Source organism: Mya arenaria, chromosome 15 (genome assembly GCF_026914265.1).
Source record: "Mya arenaria isolate MELC-2E11 chromosome 15, ASM2691426v1".
Classification (NCBI taxonomy): Eukaryota; Metazoa; Mollusca; class Bivalvia; order Myida; family Myidae; genus Mya; species Mya arenaria.
This window is the reverse complement of record NC_069136.1, coordinates 56,951,492-56,951,895: the sequence shown is the minus strand read 5'-3', so window position 1 is coordinate 56,951,895 and position 404 is coordinate 56,951,492. Positions and strand designations below refer to the sequence as shown.

General features: G+C 37.4%; 1 protein-coding gene across 1 annotated transcript in view; it reads left to right on the top strand.

The window, feature by feature from the left end:
- The first annotated feature begins 403 nt into the window (after positions 1 to 403).
- LOC128220305 (uncharacterized) overlaps position 404 on the top strand; it is a 27,144-nt gene continuing 27,143 nt past the window's right edge. Inside the window, exon 1 of the mRNA XM_052928655.1 lies at position 404. This exon is cut by the window's right edge and continues 325 nt beyond it. The gene's annotated coding sequence lies outside the window, so the exon portion shown is untranslated.

Sequence of the window (404 nt, the reverse complement as noted above, 5' to 3'; positions counted from 1 at the left end):
ATCATGAACACACCATATATGATAGAACTGCGGACTTAGAACGGCCAGTGATGCATGAATTTGCAGTGCTGCGCGTTTACTCGATGTTTAATGCATCATCGACAACCAGCTTAGTTAATCAAATTATACTTCATAAATACCGTGGGACAATTGGCAGACAAGATCTGGTTTTAATGAATATGCATGAGGCAGATATGATGATCATTAGTTATTCACTTAAATTAATAAGCATTTCTCCATTCTTTGTAACACATGGAGCGTATAAGCCTGTAAAATCGAGTTCATTTATGTCAATAACTTATTGAACGCCCCACAGTACCATAGTGATTTCCCGTTGCATTCAAACCGCAGGTTTAACAAAACTGACACTGTATTATATTGTATCTCACCTTCTGTGAGAAGAG